Source organism: Perna viridis, chromosome 2 (genome assembly GCF_037379345.1).
Source record: "Perna viridis isolate PV_CMFRI_1.1 ecotype Kerala chromosome 2, ASM3737934v1, whole genome shotgun sequence".
Lineage (NCBI taxonomy): Eukaryota > Metazoa > Mollusca > Bivalvia > Mytilida > Mytilidae > Perna > Perna viridis.
Window position 1 is genome coordinate 33293493 of NC_142446.1, and position 8152 is coordinate 33301644.

An 8152-nucleotide genomic window follows, 5' to 3' on the forward strand; every position below is an offset into this window, starting at 1 on the left:
TTTCACTTCAATTATTTTGGGACCTTTTACAGCTTGCTTTATAGTATGGGTTTTGCCCATCATTGAAGACAGTGTTGTGATCTGTAGAAGTTCAACTGTTCATTGCTTGGCTTTTGGTTTATGACTGTCTCAGTGGCAATCATACCACATCTTCTACTTTTACATTTAAATATTTATATATTGTACATACATTGTAAGCACATGTACAATATACATATAAATGACTTCTACACATGTGCATGAGTACTGGGGAAATGCCTTCTCTGCCTTCTGCCTGTCTTAATTTGAAATTACTGATTGCCATATAAAAACTAATACCCTATCCCATTTCTTTATTCTATTTTCTGTAACTTTATCTTGAGTTTTGTCTATAATTTTAAAAAGAAAAAGAAAACACAAACTAGCCTCTTTTCCTGAAAAATTCCTAAAAACTGAATGGCAAGGTATTTTTTCACAATATCTCTCAACCATGTACAGTTAAATATAGAAGGTGGTTTATTTACATAAGAAGCAGGTATTCAAAATCATTTTAGCATGCAATTCAAAACTTGTATAAATATTTGGATTATTAATTTACATATTACACACTCAAATATACACATGTAGATATTTCTCAATATGACTAAACATTGTACATACAAAAAATGTACATGTACATGTAAACCTTGCCATAGTGCCACAAGTTGAGTTTTTGACATGTAAGTCTGATATATTCTTAACTTTTTGTGACATTATATAAGATTTTGATTAGAGTTACAAAACTTCCAAGAAATTGTTGTATCAGGGCCAGTAAAATATACCAAAAAAATTTATCACATTTGTTAAATACATGTATCTAACATTTAAAACAGCATTCAACATTCACATCTTTAAATTTAAGAACCATGTACACATGTACAAAATGTACATGTACATATGCATTTATACACTACATTGTACATTTCAATAAAGAACTAATAGGACCCCATATTGCACCAGTCAGTCAAGTTAAAATGTACATTTATGAATTATATATACATTAGCTATCATCAAATAAGTTTGTTCACACAATCATTTGCACATGGCTAATAAGCGTCAATAATAAATGTCAGGTGATTTTTTTTTGGGGGGGGGGGGCATAAAAATAATTGCAGGGATAATGTGTGAAAAATTAAGATTTCAGGCAAAAAAATTAAAAATACACTTTAAAAAACAAACAAACAAACTTAAGAGACACTTGTTCCCCCATAAATATGTGAATTGAAAAGTATATTAAATATTTTACACAAAAAAAATTATGTATTGATGTTTAGTTTTAAAACCCTATATCAACAAATACACAGTAACTGTAACAAAGTCAAGTCAATAGTTACGTAGATACAAATGTCTACTTAAATGCACATTTACATGTAAAAATGTAATTGACTTACTAACTTTGCAACTACAAATGTACATGTAGTATAAGTACACTCAAATGTACAAATATACTGGTATTTGTACAATATACCTGTACATGTAATAAGCTATACAATATTATATTTCACTAAGTAAAACTAATCTCACAACTGATAAAGTACACTACAGTTATAAAATGAAACTGAGATGGATCATATCATGTTGAACATTCCAGCATAAACAAATGATAATACGATCCTTAGGGAAATTGAGTAGTTTTATCATACAATATCAGTCTATTGATCCAACAATAACCTTAACAATCATTGTACTGACTCATGTACAATGTATGTAAATTATGAGGGTCCTTTGATTAAGATTTAGTCATGAAATGATTCAGTTATATTGAGTTCCTACATGTATTTAAGATTTAGCAATGAAGTGATTCAGTTATATTGAGTTCCTACATGCATTTAAGATTTAACAATGAAGTGATTCAGTTATATTGGGTTCCTACATGTATTTAAGATTTAGCAATGAAGTGATTCAGTTATATTGGGTTCCTACATGTATTTAAGATTTAGCAATGAAGTGATTCAGTTATATTGGGTTCCTACATGTATTTAAGATTTAGCAATGAAGTGATTCAGTTATTTTGGGTTCCTACATGTAGATTAAGATTTAGTGATGAAGTGATTTGGTTTCTATAGACAACAGCTTTATCTTCAGTGATTCACAGTGGACTACAACAGACTGTTACTGATAGATAGGTTTACATATGTAAATGAATTGGAATTTGGCCCCTTGACATTAAATACAATCCAAGTGGGTTATAAAATTCAAAATTGAAAAAAATTAAGGCGCATCAGTTTCTATATAATATTTTCTTTTATTCTAAGGTGACTTACTTTTTATGGTATATTTGAAGCAAAGTAAGGTACTTATCATATTTTTTAAAGAGGGGGTGCTGACCATTTTGATACCATACACTGTACAATGTACAAGAATCAATATCACTTTGACCCTCCATGATACATGTACTTCTTCATGTCATATCCCTTTTCATTTAAAAATAATACAATTCCATGATTTAAAAAATTTAACTTGGTAAGAATTACATTTTGTACATCCTTTTTTTAAAATAAAAATGAAATTTTCAGCAAACTACCATGTACTCTGACTGCATGTACTTAATGCTAATGAAAGCAAGTGACAACCATTTTTTTAAGAAAATCTGGCGTATTCTCTATTAAAGATATCTTTTTTATCCTTCTGACTAGGTTCCACATGTAAATGTACATTTAATTTGCAAAATGTAGCAATTATGAGGTAAATCATGATTTCCTTCATCAACCTACTTTAGAAAAGGAAATCTGTAAAGTACTTGCGACCAAAAGCATGTCAACTAGTACACAGCTTAAAAACTGTACAAGAAAAAGTACTTCAAACATCTGAGGACTTAAAACAGTCATTTTTTTTTAAATTCAAGATTTTAAAATGATGTAAAACTGAATGCTGAAAAATTACTACTTGAACATGTACAAAAATGTACTCAAATATGTATGAGAAGTTTACTTTATAGTATAACAATTTTTTGTAACTTACAGAATCTCAAATGTTTTGGATTTTATACAGCAGTATTAATAAACAGAGACAGCCCAGAGTGCATGTATTTACTCAATATACAATACTGGTACCTGTACAGGTATTTAAGAATAATGCTTTTTTTGTTCCCATGCTTCATTGTTACATGTACCAAAAGAAGACTTAAATATCCCTCACCCAAAGCCCCCTTTATGTAGATTATTAAAAGTACAACATGCATATACTTCTTCTTCAAACACTATATAAATATTAAGGACCATTATAGTTATTCTATCAGGGCTATACTGGTTAGTGTAACTTCCAAGTAGATGATAATTATAGGTCTAACTACACAGCACATGTGGAATTATATTTGATAATTATGAACCATTTTCAACACAAAAAACCTGCAGTTGTGTTAGACTTCCAATTAAATCCACCTACCTTTAAATTCTAGTATTAGAATCAATTAAAATCTATCCAATTGAACCAATATTACAACAATAATTTGAAAAAAATACAAGATATCCCAATTTAACTTCTATACAAAGGTGAAATACATATTCCCTGCTCTGCAGGTGGTCATTGTTTACAGTAGTGTATTCACTGCACTGAAAGAAGCATATTACAAAACATGGACAAAAATATAGGAGTGGCCATAGTTAATTAATTTCAAACTGTTTAACTGATTCATTACAGAAATAATGTTGTTTCATTGAATTGAACAAAATATATTGTTTCTTTTAATAAATCAGACAATAACCTCTTGTAATGGATATATTATCTGTCTGCCAGAATTGATTTAACACATCATCCCAGACACCACACTATATTTTACAATAGACCTGTAAGAAGCATTATGAGTCATACTTATTGATGAGGTTTATGTGTTATCAAGAATTGATCTTGATGGAATCTAACATAAGGCCAAAAGCTGTACTTATTTATTTTCTTGGTGTAAACTTTTCATGATTCATAATTTCCAAGGCAGTTTCTCTTTAAATTGTTCGATGATCTTTTAAAATGTGAAAGGTCTACAAGACCAGCAGATGTAATTAAACCATTTGCTTCCCATAGTCATTTAGGAATCCTACCAACAAAAACTTCCAAAAATATTTATATAATAGCCTAGTTGGCCAAAAGGTCTAGGGCGCTGGACTTTATGCAGGCGGTGTTGCCATAGATGTCACAGCGGTACGAGTTTGAGTCCCGCAGAGGGACACATCACAAATTTAACAGTTCTAATATCGTTGAAAATTTTTCAGACCCTTCTATTTATATACTACATATATTTATATTTGAATTTCCTTGCCTCAAAAATTAGGCTTTTTGGGGCAAGGAAAAATATGTGTAACAACAATCACAGTACTCTTATGCTGTGTCCATCACATAACTGCAACAACAACTGCATAATTATGAAAAACTGTATGCAGAATGCAAGTTAGATATTTTAAAAAAGTATGTTTCTGGTAACTGAAAAAAAATAAGTGAATCAATAAGTCTTCCAATTACTTTTTTAATAAGAAAATTAAGAAATACATGTAGATTTACATGTACAAAAAAATAAATTCAGTTTTCTGAAACAACTACATTTGTACATGTAATTATTGTTGATTGTAAGTAATAATCTTTGAAGTTAGGACAATTCAAACTAGACACTCAAGAGAGCCTGAAACACTCACCTGTTCTTTATAGCTTTCTAAAGCTGGACTCTTGACCTTACCATACTATCATTTAATAAATACATCTTAGTTTTTCATATTATAAAATAAATTTCTAATGGTCATTTTTTGACTCTTCAAGGGCAATAATCCAATATTGAGCAACAAATCTTTACAAAAATTTCGGCAGAAGTCGGTCTCACCATGCCCATCAATTTTCCCCCCCTAGAAAATTAGGCTTATCCCTTTGCTTTTTAAGTAATTTCATCAGTCATCCATTTTTAGTAGTGGTGGCCATGTTTTCGACAGATAAAAAATTATTAAAGATATCCTAACAAAGATTCATGCCATGTTTGGTCACAATCCATCCTAATAGTTGTCTAAGAGGACAGTATTTTTTTTAAAAAATCCACTTCAGGACCCATAACTCATTCATTCATCAATAGATCTTTCTGAAAATTTCAGTATAGGTATCCCTGCAGACTTTAAAAGGCCTTATAATAAGGATCATTTTGGCAATGAAAGAATTTGGCTAAAAATGATGGTTTGGAGATGTGAGAGAAAAAATTCTGACCTCTTTGTTCTATTTTTAGTAACAGTGGCCATGTTCTTCAAGGGATGACAACTGACACCAGGTGATGGCAACAGTTCAAATGGCCTTTGGCCAGATGAGCCAATAATGGCTTTCTCTTAAAAAGTACTGTTGGAAATAAAATTTGTGTATATATTGGAGAAAAAAAGCTGATGTTGGCCAGGTTACCAGACATACACATTTTTATGCATAAAGAACCAATTAGAAATGGGATGAGTTGTTGTTGATTGTTCAAATATCATTTCTACATGCAAAATGTAAATGTAGATATATAAGTGAACAATTTATTTATTTGATATTGTTGTCAGATCTGATCTATAAGCTAATTTAAGATAAAAGTGAAGTTGTTGCCAAGGAGGCATGTGAATTTCCATGACCTTATTTAATTTAATTTCATTAAGAAAACTCCACTTTAAAGTGGAAGAATTAACATGTACATGAAGGTCAGATAAGTGCAATGTAACTGTCTTTTTGTATGTTCAATTGTGATATGATATTGTGGGTGTTTTAATATTGTAAGCTAATGCGCCAGAAACCCCTTTTCTGTCATCTTGCAGAATTTTTTTTGGGCCCATCAGATCTTTCAATCTAATTTTACTATTTTTGACTTCTATACTATTTAGCTTCCTTCAGAAACAGATATGTATAAAAATTATAAAAAAAAAAAAACTTCATAAAGGACCTTAAAGAAAACACTTTTGAATCAAATGCTATATTTGATTTTATCATTTTTATTTCAGGTCATAATAAAAAATTCCTAGATTCTCTTCCCTACCTGACCCAGTATTGCTACCTGCCCTGACTTTGTTAAAAATGTGTTTTAAAAAATAATACCCGACTCAAATATCTAAGTCTTGTCTGGACCAAATTTATAATAATCGTTATTTATTACCTTCTTGTTAACTTTCAAATCATAGTTGTTCATACTATTTCTTTGGAATTGGTTCCAAAGAGTAATCAAGGGAACCAAGGTTATAGCAGTAATCAAAAGAATGTAATCCAAGGGTAGATGAGTGAGGAAAGGAAAACTATGACACGTTGAACAAATCAGTTTTTATGGTGCAGATGGATACACCGTAACGATCCACTAGTTCATGATGACAACCATAAAACTTTTGTAGTGATGACTTCAATCTTGTAGCAACATAACCCTGCTCCAGAAGCCTGTTTGTTAGAATTCTAGTGCGATACAAAAAGTCTGCATAGTCTCGGCATTAATGAAAACTGGTACAGGTGTAGCAGTAGAGAGTAGAGACATATATGCTTTAATACAGCTATTTCAATATGTTTGAGCTTGTAAAATGGATCACCAAGCACACATACATGATAAAAACAACAAAGCTAGTTTTTTGGCACATGTGACAATTATTGTAGGAAAAAAAAGAAAATTGTTACACCACCCAAATTTTTCAGAAAAATTTAATGAGAATCTAGGGATTTTTCATTATGGCATTACCTTTAATCAACCTTGTGGAAAAGAAATGGGGCCTGGAATGGCTAGGCAAAATAAGCCCTATTGACAATGGGTTGGAGCATTTGAGATGGATTGGTTGAATAAGATCAATCTGAGGACAGACAGATCTGACATCAATACACATTTGTACATGTACATATACAAATAGTCTGAATTTCCTCTGACCCTGCAACCCTAATCTTTTTTATTTGGATATTGATATGTTGGGTTGTGGTCAAAATGATGTGCCATACAAAAAGTTGGAGATTCAGCGGGAGACCTTGATAAGTTGACATTTTTAATCATAATAGAGAGTAGGCGGAGCTTGTTACTTTTGGAATGGAAGGGTAGTGGACAATTAATTTTTCAGCGGACTTTTGAAATATTGTGTTGAAATTCCAGTTTTAACATTTGTTTCTGCTCCGTACCACGGTACCGCTGAATCTCCAATTTTTTTGTATGGCACATCGTTCTGACCCCAACCCGCTATATTAATATCCAAATAAAAAAGAGGAGAGTTGCAGGGTCAGTGGAAATTGCGACTAACATACAAGGTACCCTACATGTCATACACAGCTGAATTGTTTTTCTAGAGAGTACAACAATCTATCAAACTTTTGCCAAATCCAACAATTTGCATCTTGAAAGCATGACCCCCTAGAAATTTACTCCTACTGTGTAATTTATCGCATCGACAATTTTAACATGTCGTTGTCATGGCGTTTGAAAAGTTCAAAACAAAGTGTACAGGTTTCTTTAGTTAAGGTTCATAGTTCACAGTTTCATAGGAACACGAAAATGATTTGTAATAGTAGTTCAATGCATGTTACATTATGTCACGAATTTAGACTGGGTAAAACAATTTGTTTAATCATACACATGAACCCTGTTCTGGGCTCTTGGACAGCAACTATCAATATTGACAGTTTATGTTTAACTCTTAACAACGACTACATACACTGAACTCACTGAACTTGTAATCCGGAAAATATCACTCCTTTCGTAAAGTTGACATTTCCTTTCATGAAGCGAAGTCACGGAAATTCTCGACGAAGTTACGGGCACCTGTTCGAGATTTTAATTGGTATTTGAGTTGTCTTTCTTAGAGTTGAAATTGAGGCATTGTCCCAAAATATTTTGATGCCATGAGATTTTTTTTCGCGTGCATATAGTGTACCAGGACAATGTGCACTTTTGAAAAAACCCACATTTTAGTAGCAAACGCCAATACTAAATAAGAATCAGGGTAATCGAGTCATCTTTATAAATATAAGGGTAGTTTAACCAAGGAGTTGAATATATATATATTACTCATAATGCAAGTAAAAGCTAAAAAAAATGTGACAATTATTTAGTTTGTAAATTAACTGTTGATATTATATGTTATTATATATGTTCAATCAAAACTGTTGTATGTAAAAAAAAAAATTATATTGTAATCATGCCTTTTATGGGCCCTTTATTGGTGAATAAACAGTTCTTCTATAT

At 31.3% G+C, this 8152-nt stretch overlaps 1 protein-coding gene across 3 annotated transcripts in view; it reads right to left on the reverse strand.

Moving 5' to 3' along the window:
* The window catches only part of LOC148624712 (serine/threonine-protein kinase PAK 2-like), a 36165-nt gene extending 28429 nt beyond the window's left edge, over window positions 1-7736 (reverse strand). The window contains exon 1 of one of the 3 annotated variants that reach the window (XM_088567557.1): window positions 3403-3571. The gene's annotated coding sequence lies outside the window, so the exon portion shown is untranslated. Of the gene's footprint in view, window positions 1-3402; window positions 3572-7622 lie in introns of those variants that run through there. The other 2 variants (XM_088567556.1, XM_088567558.1) reach the window with 2 other exon arrangements.
* Window positions 7737-8152: the final 416 nt, after the last annotated feature.